At 44.9% G+C, this 14,982-nt stretch overlaps 1 long non-coding RNA gene across 1 annotated transcript in view; it reads right to left on the bottom strand.

Annotated features, from left to right (window-relative positions):
* LOC113265841 (uncharacterized) overlaps positions 1-14,443 on the bottom strand; it is a 40,952-nt gene extending 26,509 nt beyond the window's left edge. Inside the window, exons 1-3 of the long non-coding RNA XR_006411120.3 lie at positions 14,185-14,443; positions 10,966-11,081; positions 9,753-9,932 (exon numbers count right to left, since the gene is read on the bottom strand). This is a non-coding gene — a long non-coding RNA (uncharacterized LOC113265841). The remainder of the gene's footprint in view (positions 1-9,752; positions 9,933-10,965; positions 11,082-14,184) is intronic.
* Positions 14,444-14,982: the final 539 nt, after the last annotated feature.

Here is a 14,982-nt window from a genome sequence, read left to right as displayed (position 1 = left end):
TGAGTAGGAACAAGGAAGCTGTGCCGGGTGTTTGCTGATTGGTTGAAGTGGGGTTACTTTCCTTATCCGGAGCCAGGGGAAGTCTTGGAGCCCGGTCAGCTCACTTGTGTTGGACAGGCACGTGCTGACTGGTTGACCTAGGCCTTCCTTTCCTGGGAAAGCCAAGTACAGAAATTTCGTACGGTTTTTGCTGTGCAGCCATGGGGCTGAACACGAATGACTTCAACCTGTCCCTAATCTGCTTTCTTGAACCCCTGGGAAGCCCAAATCTTCAGGGGCCTGCACCCACATATCCTCATCTCACGCAGCAGAGTGCTGGGGTGCCCCCAACAGGGCTCCGACCTTGCCGGAACGCACCGCCCCAGTCAAGCATTGGACCAGCTCTGAAGGCCGATGAATGTAACTATTTAATCTTGAGTTCTGCCGTCAGCTTTTTCTGCTCTCCCACTGCAGAAGATAAGAGCCTCTTTGTAAACTACCAGAGAGGACTTCTAGCCTTCACACCTGGTTTTCAATTGTGTATTGACTGCCCTTGGTTTTTCATTATCTCTCTGTAGGGTATTACGGAACAGAACAGCAACCAGACAATTCCATTGTTCTCGTCTGCGAGGCCTCCTCCACCCTCTCCTGCAGCCTCCACCCCCCACCTCCAGACTTCTCAAACCCTTGCACCAGCCCGAGCATTCCCCTCCGTGAGAACCTTCCGCAAATCACAGCCAGTGTACGTTTTAGCAATGAGACCAGCCCATTCTCCGGGCCCCACACACTACCCAGGCTGGGGGCTTGATGTCCAGGCCGGTGGTGAGCAACCGGCACCGACCTCCACCCTTTCTCCTAGCTCTCTCAGGCCACTTCGAGGCCCGGCTGCGTCCGTTCAGATAACTCTGGGCCGCAAACAAGGAGGCAGAGCGAAGAGTGAAAAATGTTCCTCGGATGAGTTTAACATGTGGGCAAAATGAAGGCAGAGGACACAGAGCCAACAGAAAGCCTTCCGACTGAGTTGCAGATCTGAGCCGATGGAAAAGAAAAGGAGGAGAAAGAATCGGGCAGAGAGAGCCTCAGACCGCAGGGCAGATCAGCCGAAGAGCTCTGAGCCAGGACGGCCCGTTCCGGAACAGCGAGGGCCGGCAGAAGCGGCCGGGCCTTTGTAGCCGGGCTCAGTCTTTAGCTAGAGCTTCCCCGAGGAGAGCAGGGCCCCACAGCCCTGGGCAGAGGCAGGGCCCGAAGGCACAGCCGCTGGAGGCCGGAGGCCGGAGGCTCCCCGCACTCCCCGCCGGCGCCGGGCAAGTTCCTTCTTGAAGCACGCTGCAGCTGGCACATCTCGGTTGCCGGAGGAGGCAAACACAACACATGCCCCTCCTCGTCTTCCCAGGCAGTAGAACACCTTCTCTACTAACCGAGGACGCCACAGAGACTTTTATTCTTGTAGCTTCTTTTGAAAGAGAACTGCCCCTCCTTCAACCTCCACTAACAGAAAAGTAGACAAAAAGGATAATAGCTACCATTTACTAAGCACCTGCTTCTGTAGATATGAAACAAGGTGCCCAGCGTAAATTATCATTACCCTTTGCCCTATTGCCCGAGAGTAACCCTAATCTCCAAAGAGAGGCCAGCTCACACTATCGGCCGAACTGAATAGAACCAAAGCTACCACCTTCCCCCACTCAGGTTCATGCTCATTCTTTTTTTTTTTTTTTTTTTTAAGATTCTATTTATTTATTTGAGAGAGAGAGAGACAGCGAGAGAGGGAACATAAGCAGGGGCAGCTGGAGAGGGAGAAGCAGGCTCCCCACTGAGCAGGGAGGCCAACCCGGGGCTCGATCCGAGGACCCTGGGATCATGACGTGAATGGAAAGCAGAGGCTTAACGACTGAGCCAACCGGGTGCCTGTCATGCTCACTCTTGTGCCCTTTCTCCCACCACTGTATTTTTTGAACTTCGAACTTGTGTGTGCCTTTGGCTGACCCACATTCCTGGTTCTGTCCGTGGGCTTCTTCAACTTTGACTACTCCTTAGATTTGCGGCTCATTTTTACTTGGTTTCCCTTCCAGGCTTCCATCCCTCAAATACAGTGATGCAGGCTTCGGTGCATTTCCTAGCCCATACCCTGTTACCCTCTAGTCTCTATCCCGGTCATGGTGTAAAAGGCACCCAACAACGGGGCGCCTGGATGGCTCAGTTGGTTAAGTGTCTGACTCTGAATTTTGGCTCAGGTCATGATCTCAGGGTCGCAAGATCAAGCCCCGTGTCGGCTCTGTGCTGGGCATGGAGCCTGCTTAAGATTCTTTCTCAGGGCACCTGGGTGGCTCAGTCAGATGAGCGTCTGCCTTTGGCTCAGGTCATGATCCTGGGGTTGTGGGATCAAGCCCTGCATCTGGCTCCCTGCTCAGCGGGGAGTCTGCTTCTCCCTCTGCCTCTCCCTCTGCTCCCCCTCCCCGCCACTTGTGCTCTCTCTCTCTTTCTCGCTTACTCTCTCTCAAGTAAAAATAAATGAAATCTTAAAAATAAAATTAAAATGAAATAAAGATTCTCTTTCTCTCTCTCTCTCTCTCTCTCTCTCTCTCTCCCTCTGCCTGCCACCCCCCTTCTCTTTCTCTCTCTCCCTCCCTCTCTTTAAAAAAAAAATAAAAAGGCACCCAACTCCATCTTCAGCCTACCCAGGGGTCATCCCTGCTTGGTCTCCATTAGCTGGAGAGTAAGAAAAAAAATTAAATAATCAGGCAAGATAGATATTATCATCCCAATTTTACCGATGAAGAAACTGAGTCCCTGGGGCGCCTGGGTGGCACAGCAGTTAAGCGTCTGCCTTAGGCTCAGGGCGTGATCCCAGAGTTATGGGATCGAGCCCCACATCAGGCTCTTCTGCTATGAGCCTGCTTCTTCCTCTCCCACTTCCCCTGCTTGTGTTCCCTCTCTCGCTGGCTGGCTCTATCTCTGTCAAATAAACAAATAAAATCTTTAAAAAAAAAAAAAAAAGGAAAGAAACTGAGTCCCAAACTGAATTTGGGTAATTGCTCAAAAGCTAGTATATTATGCAGCTAGGTGTCTTAGATATAGTTAAGACACATTATTTAAAGCTTAAGAAAAAAGGGGGATTAAGTTGTGTCAGGGAGCAAGAATTCCTGTCCCTTTCAAGGGTCCTTCTAGCTGGACTAAGAATCAAACTGGGGGAACCTGGGTGGCTCAGTCAGTTAAGTATCTGACTTCGGTTCAGGTCATGATCCCAGGGTCCTGAGATCGAGCCCAGCCTCCGGCTCCCTGGCTCAGTGGGAAGTCAGCTTCTCCCTCTCCCTCTGCTCCCACCTCTGCTCGTGCTCTTTCTCTCACTCAAATTTTTTAATTTATTTTTTAATTAATTTATTTTTTTATTTATCTGAGCAAGAGAGAGAGAAAAAGAGAGAGAGAAGGAGAGAGCACAAGCAGGGGGAGGGGCAGAGGGAAAAGCAGACTCCCCTCTGAGCAGGGAGCTCGACTTGGGCCTTGATCCCAGGACTCTGGGACCATGACCTAAGCCGAAGGCAGACGCTCAATGGACTGAGCCACCCAGGCGCCCAATAAATAAATACAATCTTTAAAAAAAAATAAGAAGAATCAAACTGACATAAGACAGATTAACAGAAGAAAATCAAATTAAATAGTGTATGTACAAGAAATCCACACAGACATAGAAATTCCAAAGACAGTCAGGCAAAATGAGGTATTTATGTCACCCCGAACTAAGGAAAAGGGGTAGGGGTCTGGGACTTCAGAGGAAAGAAATGCACGTCACAGGGCAGTAAGAAGAACAGATGTTTGGTAATTAGATGTTTGTCCTACCATACAGATGGGTCACTCAGATAAAGTTTTTCTCTGATAATAACCCTTATTCTGGGAAAAATCCCCAATTTAGATTCTTCTGTGTGGTTAAGAGAGGAGCAAAAGTTTCTCTTGAGCCCACAGGGTCTTGATTGCCTTCAGGTCAGAATAATCTTCATGCTAAAGTGGCCCATCTTGGGATGGCCCGCCCCTGGCCCCTACAGTTGCATGTCCTTTCAAAGCCATCTTGGGATATTGACAGGATACTCAAGGATTATTTAATTATCTAGGGGATATATATCTGTGTGTAACTGCCATTTATTATTAATTAAGGGCTCAGATTCTGAGGTTATGTGGCAATTCTTCTGTCCAACAGAAAATAGAGTCCCAAAGTTAGTTTCGTTGCCCTTCGGACGTTAATCAGTTTTGTCTCTAACTTAGCAAATTTATCTCAAACTGCTTTTCCTAGTGGACTATAAATATGCCAGTCCTCAGAATGCTCCTTGAAGCAGCCTTACCATCTTATTAATCCTCTCATTAATGAGTTGAATAAAATCTTTGACATGTATCCATTCTATATTTGTACGAGCACTATGTTTCTAACTTTTGAAAATCATTCTTTGATACTCTGATGTTTGACTTCCAAGTCCTTGGTCTTTTCCGATACTAGATGACCTTTCAAGATGGGCATGCTGATATAAATTGGAACAGGAATAAAGTTGTCACCCCCTGAGGTTAATTTTCTCTAGAATTGAGATAGCTTATGCTACTTATCTCCCTCATGTCAAAGATAGGCCCCCATCTTGGGCCAATTGTTTGAGAAGAGCTTTCCTCTCACAGAGACTTCTGGTAAAAGGGACAGCTTGGGTACAGTGACTATGAGATCTATCTAAATTGTTGCTGAAATTTTTGAAATCTTCACATACAGCCTATGCCATCGAAGCAGAGGCTTAAATTCCCCCTTTGAGGGTTCTTTTGCATTTGGAAGCCTCTGGGATACCTAAAAGTAAAGCCAAGACCTTATTCCAGAATGGACTTTGAGGAGTGAGGGGAGGGGCAGAGGGAGAGAATCTGCAAGTAGATTCCCCACTGAGTGAAGAACCAAACGCAGGCCTGATCAGTCTCACGACCCATGAGATCACGACCTGAGCTGAAACCAAGAGTCAGATGTTTATCGAAAACCGGGGATGTACTGTATGGTGACTAACATAATATAATAAAAAATCATTATAAAAAAAAAAAAAAAGATGTTTAACCAACTGAGCCGCCTGGGTGGCCCTGACTTATTTTAAGTAAGAATAATACTTGAAGAATCGTGGAATATGCCACCCCAAAATATGCCTCTTTGGCGTAAGAACTATCTTGAAGTGGCATATTTTTGAGAAAAAGTAGACACTGAAGAAGCTCTAAAATCAAAGTAGAATGTACCCTTTTGTGAGAAAAACATATGTTTAGAAGGTTAATCTCCACTTGCAAGCGTGTCTCCCTCTCAGTACAGGAAGGGAAGGATGACTCTAAATTATAAGAAACTCATCAACGGAGAAGGCAAGGGCTTAAATCTGTAGAACAATTTGTGTTTTTCCGATTGCCTTCCGTACCAGGCCTCCCCCAACTGCCAACATCTTTCTTTTGTCTTAAGCTGACATTTCTATTTCAGGTGATATCATAGGCCATTTCAGAGAGTTTTACTCGGTTTTCCTGGTCTCTCCCATGTATACAGGAGGTACACATGCTATTAAACTTCTGTTTTTCTCCTGTTGATGTGTCTTTTATTGCAGGTGATCTCAGCCAAGAGCTCAGAAGGGTAGAGGGAAAATTACTCCCCTTGCCTTACATGGTTATTCAAGGGGGATAGTTACTGAAAGGATGCATAAGGAGGGTTCGAGGATTCTGGAAATATTCTCTTTTTTGATCTGGATACAACTCGCACGTGTGTGTACACTTGGTGAAATTTTGTAGAGCTACGCACTTAAGATGTGTACATTACATATATGTTGTATTTTAATTAAAAGTTTACAGTGGGGCGCCTGGGTGGCACAGCGGTTAAGCGTCTGCCTTCGGCTCAGGGCGTGATCCCGGCGTTATGGGATCGAGCCCCACATCAGGCTCCTCCGCTATGAGCCTGCATCTTCCTCTCCCACTCCCCCTGCTTGTGTTCCCTCTCTCGCTGGCTGTCTCTATCTCTGTCAAATAAATAAATAAAATCTTTAAAAAAAAAAAAGTTTACAGTGATATGGGGTGGGGGAATTGGTGGTACAGGTGATGGGGATTAAGGAGGGCACTTGTCATGATGAGCCCTGGGCGATGTATGGAATTACTGAATCACTATATTGTGCACATGAAACTAATAGAGCACTGTATGTCAACTATGCTGAAATTAAAATGAAAAAAAAAAGTTTACATTGTTATTCCACTTTCCTTTTGCACTAGGGACACTCCTTTTCAGGGAACTCAGGGTTTAGAAAAAATTCCAGGTTGGGAAGTGTCTTGTAATCACTTCTGCCCAGGGTGACCAACTTATCCCAGTTGGCCTGGGACTTCTCTGGGTTGCTTGCTTGCTTGTTTGTTTGTTTGTTTGTTTTTAAGTAGGCTCCACATCCAGCATGGAGCCCCATGAGGGGCTTGAACTCATGACCCTGAGATCAAGACCTGAGCCGAGATAAAGAGTTGGACACTTAATTGACTGAGCCTCCCAGGCATCCCCTTTCCTGGTTTTTGTACTGAAAGTTCAGTTGGTCACCCTATTTCTGCCTATAAGTATAATAGAATTTGGGAAGGAGTTATTAACTAAACTAACTAAACTAGCTAAAAAGAATTGACTAACTTTCTGGAATGGGGGAAGAAGACCATACATTATAATTTCCATAAATTATACAATGCTTATTGTTTACTCTTCATCACAATCAATGAAAGATCTCTCTTTGGAAAATCAAAGACACATCATATCACTTTGAAAAGTCAGAACCTACATTAACTTAAAAGCATGAGTCACACGCGCGCGCACACACACAACCATCTGAACCTAGATCCAGAGGGAGCCATTCAGTTGGAAAGTTTACTTTTTAAAAGGTCAAGTTATTCTCCCTGAAGTTCCTGTAGACAAGTGATTTTAGAGATAGAAGCCCCTTGAGATCTAAAGGAAATGCTATTATAATATAAATAAACCTCATGCAACCCAGCTGTGACATTTGATACCAGAGAGAATATGACCGAAAACACACAGCACCACTCTGGCTTTTCTCAAACAGAAAGGGAATTGTCAGAGACAACTATAACTTGCAAGGACAAAGCCCAAAACGTGTTAATTTCCATTTATAGGATGAAGGCTGAAGATGCTGGGGGGTGGATGGTAGGGGTGGGCTGTGGGGATAGCTACCCAACAGAAGTACTGAATTCAATCTTGGCTGGACATGCCCAAAATGGGAAGCCAGAGAAGAGAAGACCCAGTTTAAATGAACTTCTCAGTCAATAAGTCTCTTAAACAAAATGTTGCTCCTTTAATGTCTTCTATTACATAGTGATTAAATGGGCTTCCACGCAGATCTGATTAAAAACACTTAATGTTCCCTCCAAAATTGCTTTGGGGAAAGCAATCTCATGTCAGGGAAATGAATTCAAAAGGACCTCCCTACAAGGGCTGAGGGAAATTTGCACCTTCAATCCACAATTTGGAAAATATCAGGCTTTAAATTACTTTTGGAAGTTTACAAATTAAATTCAAGAAGCCTGATACTAAGTGAGGTGATCTTTAGACAGTCCATATACACATTTAGTCTTTAAAACTACCCTTTTTTTTTAAGGTAATCTCTACACCCAATGTGGGGCTCAAACCCACGACCCCAAGATCAAGAGTCAGGCTCTACCGACTGAGCCAGCCAGGCGGCTCTCAAAGTATCCTTTTAACAGAGGTGATTACCAATATTCTTCAGTAGAATGTACTTGTTTACCAGAGTAAACTATTTGAATAGCGTGTTTTATAAGTGCTAGCTTTTATAAAGTATCTCCGTTTCAGAGGCAGTACTTTGAACTTTTGCCTTCATGACTTTTGGACACACTATGTATTTAAACTTCGCACATGTGCAGCTTACTCTCCAGCTATAGCCCTCAAAGGGACCCCTCTGCAGGTTTTTGGATCTTTTCTATCTAGACCCCTCACCCTCCAGTACTTCACCGAGCATACGCATCTCCTCTCACTGGACGATCTTTCTGGACTTCATCAGTGAAGGGGAGCAGAACTTGCCATCCCCAAATAAGCCTCTTCGGCATATTGATTATATTGGGCTGATTATTTTTGAGAGGCTTCAGACGCCAGAGAAATCTCTAAAACCAGAGAGGTTGCCCTTTTGTCTTTTTGTTTTGTCTTTAAAGGTTTTATTTTGAAGTGATTTCTACACGGGGCTATCAAACTCACCACCCAGAGATCGAGGGTCACATGTTTCACTAACGGAACCAGCCAGGAGCCCCAGAAGCTGCCCTTTTGTAAGAGACATTTAAATGTATAGGGGAAATCTCTATCTGTCAGAGTGTCTCCCTCTCTGGACCGGGAGGAAAAGAATGACGTATCAGTGGAGAAGGCAAGGACTTAAAATCTGTAGAACCACCATAACCTTGTTTATTGTGCTTTCCTGGTAACCTCCCATAACTGACTCTGTGCCCCAACATCTTTTCTACGTTAACTCTACCCCCAACGTGGGGCTTAAACTCATGACCCCAAGATCAAAAGTCACGTGCTTTACTGACTAAGCCAGCGGGAGTCCCATCTTCTTTTGTCTTCAGCTGGAGACGGTATTTAAGGTGGTAGGTTAGGTCATTCGGGAGGAGTTACTCAGTTTTCCGGGGTCCTTCCCATGTATACAGGAGATATACATCCTACTAAACTTGTGTTTCTCCCGTTAATCTGTCTTTTACGGGGGGAGGGGCGTTCAGCCAAAAACGTAGAAGGAATGGAGGTAGAAGTATTTTCCTCACCTACGTGGGCAACGATGTGCATTCCGACAGTCTGCTTGGCCTTGTGTCCACTTGGAAAGAGACGCCTCTCAGCCTTTTCCACATGTGACTCCAATTCTTCCCTCCAAATGGATTGTCTGGCAAAAGCCATAGCTTACCACAATTGTGGGGAGCATCATTTGCATACATGATCCAAGGGGAGCCAGTCAACTAGAGCTGTGTGATGCCTAAGCCCTGTCGTGCCCTCCGGTTCTATTTCCGTTCTCGTGGAAGGAGGACTGGTACTTGTTCACACTGCCCTTAAAGCCACAGTTTCTATGCTTTTATTTTTTGATTGTTTACCCCATCAGTAGTAAGATTTTCGATCACAATCTCCAATATATATACATACCTTTTTTATGAAATATACACGTGTCAACATACACACACGAATTTTAAGTTTAAAATACAAACTAAATACGTACAGAACTTCTTTCTCTCCCTCTCCCTCTGCCCCCACCCCCTCTCTAAAATAAATAAATCTTTAAAAAAAAAAACGCACCCAGGTTAAAAGTGAACGCATGGGAAACTATACACCATACCAACACTAATCAAAATAAAGCTGGACTGGTTATATTAATATCAAATTAGATTTCAGAGCAAAAAATAATACCAGGGATAAGGAGGGTCATTTCCTAATGATAAAGTAGTCAACTCATCAATAGTAGATAAATCATAAATATCTATGAACTTATTCACACGACTTTAAAATACCTGAGACTGGGGCGCCTGGGTGGCACAGCGGTTAAGCGTCTGCCTTCGGCTCAGGGCGTGATCCCGGCGTTATGGGATCGAGCCCCACATCAGGCTCTTCCGCTATGAGCCTGCTTCTTCCTCTCCCACTCCCCCTGCTTGTGTTCCCTCTCTCGCTGGCTGTCTCTATCTCTGTCGAATAAATAAATAAAATCTTTAAAAAAAAAAAAAAAAAAGAAAAAGAATGTCTTTAAAAAAAAAAAAATAAAATAAAATACCTGAGACAGGGGCACCTGCGTGGCTCAGTCGGTTGAGCAGCCAACTCTTGATTTCGGCTCAGGTCATGATCTCAGGGTCATGGGATGGGGCCCGGCGTCCAGCTCCACACTCAGCACGAGTCTGCTCAGGATTCTCTCTCTCTCCCTCTACCCGTCCACCAGCTCCTGTTCGCTCTCTCTCTGAAATAAATAAACGAATAAATCTTTTTTTAAAAAATAAAATACCAGAAGCAAAAACTGATAGAACTAAAAAGTAAAGTACGGAATACCTTAATTACAGTCAGATATTTAAATATCCCCCTCTCAATAATTAATAGAACAAGTAAGCAGAAAATCAGCAAGTACATGGAGAGGTAAGCACTTATCAATTCACATGACCCAATTAACGTCTATAAAATATTCCATCCACCAAGAGCAGAACAGGCAATCTTTCCAAATATATGTGGAATATAAATCACAGTGTGGGCCATAAAGCAAGTCTCAATAAATTAAAAAGAATTCAAATTATGCAGAGTGTGTAATAGGATCACAATGGAATTAAACTAGAGATCAAACAGAAAGATCTCTGGAAAATTCCAAATTGACACAACTTTAATTCATGGACAAAGAAGAAATCTAGAAAAATTAGAAAATATTTTTGACTGTATGAAAATGAAATACGACACATTAGAATTTGCAAGATGCACCTAAAACAGTGCTTAGAGGGAAAGTTACAGCACTAAACACCTACATCCCAAAAGGAAAAAGTCTGAATTCAATGACCTGTTTCCAGGATTAGCTGGGAAGTTAAAGGACTATCCAACCCATGAATAGAGATTCTCTGGCCATGGATGCTCCTTTTGGAGATTCTTATTCTTGGCCTCTTTCGGTAACTGGTAATGACAAGCGGGCCACATCCCTTCATATTCTCACTGCCCCCTCAGCTAGAAAGCAGCCCCACATCCCCATTTCCATCACCTTAGAAGCCTGAGTGGTAACTAGATTCAGGCTCAGGAAAAAGAACACGTGGGAAAGGCCCTTGAGGCCAGTTTCTAGTCTAGGCAAAAAGAGTGCTCACTCCACACTAGTGATATAATCTGCCTCACCTGGAACAAGATGTCCACACAGAGGTTTGGGGGCCAAAGCACCCCGGAGTGTATATTAGCCTGCTTGGGCCGCCATTAAAAAATACAATAGGCTGGGTGATTTAAACAGCAGAAATGTATTTGCTTACGATTTTGGTGGGAAGTCCAGGATCAAGGTGCCAGCCATTTCAGTTCCTGGTGAGATCGCTCTTGTCGGATTGCAGATGGCCAGATTCTAGGTCCTCACATGGCCCTCCCTCGAGGCCTATGCATAGAGACCAAACGAGATCACTCTTCTTTCCCTGATAAAGCCACTAATTCCATCAGGAGGGCCCTACTCTCAGGACCTCATCTAACCCAACCTCTCTCAAAAGCCTCTCCTAATACCATCACATTAGGGTTTCAACATATAAATGGGGGGAGGGCACAAATCTTCAGTCTATAGTAGAGTTCCTACTAAAATAGCTCTCCCAGAAATCTATAATATGGCAAGTTGCTTGTGGGGAATTCTGGGACTTTGGTTCCAGTCATCATTATCTCCTTCTTGAAGACCCAGCAAATATTATGCATTGTTTTGGACACTGGAAGAGAAAAGCAGCTTTTATTAACTCAGGGCTCATGACATTACAACATTAGTACAATATCCGTAACAAGAAGGGAGATATGCTGCGGCAGGGGTGAGGGGCAGAGAGGGGACTGCTGCGTAGCTGAATGCCAATGGAACGAAAGCAGGACTTCTTATCAAATGTGACTTTGAAGCCTGGGCTCTTCCAATCATCAGCTGTGGGACTTTGGACAGGTTCTATCTTGGAAGCTCAATTTCTACATTTGTAAAATGAGAAGAGTAATAGAAACCACTGTCAAATTTGTTGTGAGATCAGAAGACTGTATGAAGAACACTCGAAAATATTTATTTCAATATTATGTTGCCAATCATTTGGGTCAGTGTCTTCTCGGCCATTATCTCCCACCAGAGACACACATCTGAGACACTGTATCACCTACTCGTGTTCCCACGGGACACGATTTGTGTCCCTCCTCCTCTCTTCTGGGATGAATATTTAGAGACACCAAATTGAGGTTAAGTATCTTCTCACCCAGTCTGAATGCTTTCATGAATTTTAATAGTTTGAATTATATAATCCCAGCATGTCTTCTCCTTGTAAGGAATCGATAAGATCCAACTCTATTCCAATGACTTGGGTTAAATATTTTCCAATGTATTTTAGGATGATGAAAAAGAAAAATCCATTAGTTTATTGGCCCAATAAATATTTACTGAGTGTCCACCAAGTACTGCTCTAGGTACCAGCCATACAGCAGGGAACAAAATACATCAAAGTCCCTTACATTTCACACCAGTGTAAATAACTATAATGACATAAACTTCTCAAAGTCTCTTGACTTTGTTCCGGAACTTCTGTTCAGAATGGTCATTGTCTCCATTCTCAAATAAAATTGGTATTTAATTTGTATATTGACAATGCAAACTAACGAAGCTATCTTTAGTGCTACGGATGAAGGAATCCGCAGTAGATTTTTTTTTTAAAGATTTTATTTATTTATTCAACAGAGATAGAGACAGCCAGCGAGAGAGGGAACACAAGCAGGGGGAGTGCGAGAGGAAGAAGCAGGCTCCTAGCGGAGGAGCCTGATGTGGGGCTCGATCCCATAACGCCGGGATCACGCCCTGAGCCGAAGGCAGACGCTTAACCGCTGTGCCACCCAGGCGCCCCCGCAGTAGATTTGTTACATGAAATGAACATCAAGAAGATGACATATAGAGAAAATGAACATACTGAGAAGAGAAAGGAAAATCTTTTTGTGACAATCATTCATTTTTCATTCTTCATAAAGGTTTATTTTACATTGTAAGAAGGGAGGAAACATCGTGAAGTATTTAGACTACATTACAAGCTACAGATCCACATTCCATGTACCTAAGAGAGAAGAATTGCAGAAGTAACTTAATCTGACAACCCTACTGAAAAATTCTAACAGTACATGAGTTTTCTCAACTTGAGTTTCCGAAGTCACTGTGTAGCTGTTTTACCAGACTTTCGAAGTCAAGTTTTCGACCGGGCCCAGAAAATCAGCCTTATCGCTAGTTATAACATCATCTTGGAGCATTTATATCCGTCATATCAAGACTAGCAAAAGTGTAGCTGCAACTTTTGGGGTGGGGGTGGGGTTGCCAGGGCTGTCTGCGTTTCCTTTTTCATAGCGAGTCCCAGGACACTGCACGATATGGCTATCTCAGGGAGCCAGTGTTCTATTTCACTGGCCCCATGCCTCCTACAAGTTGCTGACTCACTTTATGGAGTGGAATTAACAACCTGTCTGAATCAATAGACATCTATGGCAGAGTGCTACTTGTCCCCACATCCATTTTCTCCTTCTTCTGAGGAAATAGAAATTTCAGCTAGGCACAGCATTAACAGAGGTCAGCAAGATCTTGGAAAGCAGCTCACAGGCTTCAGAAGAATAGCTTTGAGGTAAATAAGAAACATTTAGGGACACCGGGGTGGCTCAGTAGTTAGATATCTGCCTTTGGCTCAGGTCATGATCCCAGGGTCCTGGGATCGAGTCCTGTGCGGGGCTTCCCACTCAGTGGGCAGCCTGCTTCTCCCTCTGCCTGCTTCTCCCTCTGCCCGCTTCTCCCTCTGCTTGCCGTTCTCCCTGCTTGTGCTCTCTTTCTCTGACAAATAAAGTCGAAAGAAAGAAAGAAGAAAGAAAGAAAGAAAGGAAGAAAGGAAGAAAGAAAGAAAAAGGGAAACATGTATAATGTTGAACAGTGCCTGCTGCATCTTCTGCTTTTAGCAACATCTTATAGAGGGATGGACCCAGACAGACAGAGCTAGTCAGACGCCCAGGGGTGAGGGGGTGGGGAGGTTGCAAATCGCCACCACTAGCTGCCCATCTTCTGTGGAACTAGGGCACCTGCAGGAGGGCATGCAGGGGTGCAGGGCATAGGACAGAGTCTTGGGCAGTAGCACATCTCGGTCAAGTTCCAGAGTCTGTGAGCCCTTCAACCCCTAGGCCCTGCTGCTTCCTGCCTCCTTCCTCCGGAGGAGTTCGTGGCCGAAACAGACTCTCACTGCCCTGAGGCTGACCCCCTGGGATGGTTTCCTCTCTATGTAATTGACCAGCAGCAAACAGACCAGACTCTATTAAATGTTAGAGAGAAATCTGAAAGCCAAAGAAACCAAAAGGCAGGTTTGCAAATGCCTGTGATGATTAGATCCTGCACAGGAAAGGAAAAATAATTTTCCCTTTTTCCTTTGAGGTTCTTGGCAGAGACCCCCCTCCCCCCATAATAAAACACAGATTAATAGGAGAAAGACTAACAAGTTTAATGACATACATACCTCCTGTATACATGGCAGAGACCCAGGAAAAGTGAGTAACTCCCCGAAACGGCTGCAGCCGTCTCTTTAAATACCAGCTTCAGCAAAAGACAAAGTATGTTGGGGGTGGGGAGTCAGTTCTGGGAGGCTCTGAGGCCAGGCACGGTAAACAAGGGTGTAGTTGTTATGCAGATGTCAATCCCAGTCTTCTCCGACAGTTTGCACAGCTTGAGTCCACCACCTCTTCCGGGAGGAGCAGGGAGCCACCCTTACAGCTGCAGATTCCCCTAAGACATGTAAATGTCTCCCACGAAAGTGTAACTTCTACTCAGTATTCAGAGCATCTCCCAGGGCTGCAGTTTCTTAAAAATAATTGGCCCCAAATAATCCTTATGCTGCAGAGGCATGCTTCGGTGGGGGGGCAAATTCCGCTCCCCTCCCCCTTCAGGCGGTGTTAGGTCCCCAGACTGCTCGGCAAAGAGCGGACGGCGAAAGCTGACCCATCCCCAAGAGAGGCCCACTGCGAATGTGGCCATTAACAATCACTGGAAATGAACCTTCTGGAGGGCCATAGAGGACAATGGACAAGGGTTTTCTTTAAGGGAGCAGAGCTAAGGGCTATCAGATGAACTAAGGAATGGGATCCGGCGCTAGGACAAGGAGCTTTCGCGTTTCCAAGCCAGTCGGAGTGCGTAATCGCCAGGAACTGACGATGGCCGAGCGTTGCCACTTTCTGGTAGCACCATGTCCGCTGGCACCCCGCCCCTACTCTACTGTGAAGTTGTGGATGGTGCACATCACTTGTCTTACTTTGTACAG

This window comes from Ursus arctos, chromosome X (assembly GCF_023065955.2).
Source record: "Ursus arctos isolate Adak ecotype North America chromosome X, UrsArc2.0, whole genome shotgun sequence".
NCBI classification, from domain to species: Eukaryota; Metazoa; Chordata; class Mammalia; order Carnivora; family Ursidae; genus Ursus; species Ursus arctos.
This window is presented reverse-complemented; position numbering and strand designations above follow the sequence as displayed.